Genomic DNA, 1,062 nt, shown 5'->3' with positions numbered 1-1,062 from the left:
ACTTTCCAGACATGTACATACAAATGTGGGGGTTTGTGGATTTTTTTTTCAGCTGTGACACAAACCTTTAAGAATTTGTTCTTAAATGTGTTGCTGGATAGATGCTTATTTTATCACTTCTGGCAAACCACCTCTCCACATGGTTTCTTAACTTTTTGTACAGTTTTCAGTTTGTACTTCTCCTATGCTATGTGTGTGAGCACAGCAATTTTTGCTATCTAATGCAGTATATTTTCTTCTGATGGGACAGAAACTGACAGCACAGGGAAAATGCAGGTACAGCAGAAATGCGCTAGCTCTTATGTGCTCTTAAACAATATGGCAACTTATTTTTGCTGTCTTAGTGTAAGTGAAGAGATGGCGAGAACTGCATTGAGCATTAGAAGAGGACCTTAAATTAATTTTGAACAGGAAGAAAATATTTTTTGTCTTCTGGAGTTTTACCAAAAATTGTGGTTAACTCCATAGCTTTTAAAATATGTAGTTCAGCTGCTAATGAGCCCAGCGGTGGTGACTGAGGGATGACCTACAATTTACTCCAGAAACCAATGCCCTCTGCTTAATGGGTGTCCAGAGAAGACTGATGTGTCTGACAACGCCCAGCTCTCGCCCACTGTTTCCAGACCTTGCTTAGTAGTTCCTGCTTCAAAGTTTCTTATGTGTAAGTGAACCCCAAGCATGAAGTTGTAGCACCAACTGGGGTCATAGTCTGGCAAATTCAGCTAAGTTCAGTGCTTTTTAAGGCTGCGTGAAATCATAGATCTCCAAATGGGGCAGCAAGCAGGAAGCAGCTTGCAGGTTGCTGCTGCCCTAAACTGCATTCAGAGTAACGAGGTCTGAGTTCTTGGATGGGAGAGTGGCTGTAATCACAGACTCCTGTCCTTTGCTTTTAAATAGATTTTACAAGTAAAGGTGTCTGTTGCTATGTTCCAATGTTTAATGTAAATAAATCAGTGATTGAAATGAGGATGTTTTAGGGGAAAAAGAAAAAAAAAAATCGCAGATGTTGCCTCTGCAAAAAGCCATGTCAGCCCAAAACGCTTGCAAACTGCAGTGCTCATA

This window comes from Fulmarus glacialis, unplaced genomic scaffold (assembly GCF_000690835.1).
Source record: "Fulmarus glacialis isolate BGI_N327 unplaced genomic scaffold, ASM69083v1 scaffold34828, whole genome shotgun sequence".
Taxonomy (NCBI): domain Eukaryota; kingdom Metazoa; phylum Chordata; class Aves; order Procellariiformes; family Procellariidae; genus Fulmarus; species Fulmarus glacialis.
This window is presented reverse-complemented; position numbering follows the sequence as displayed.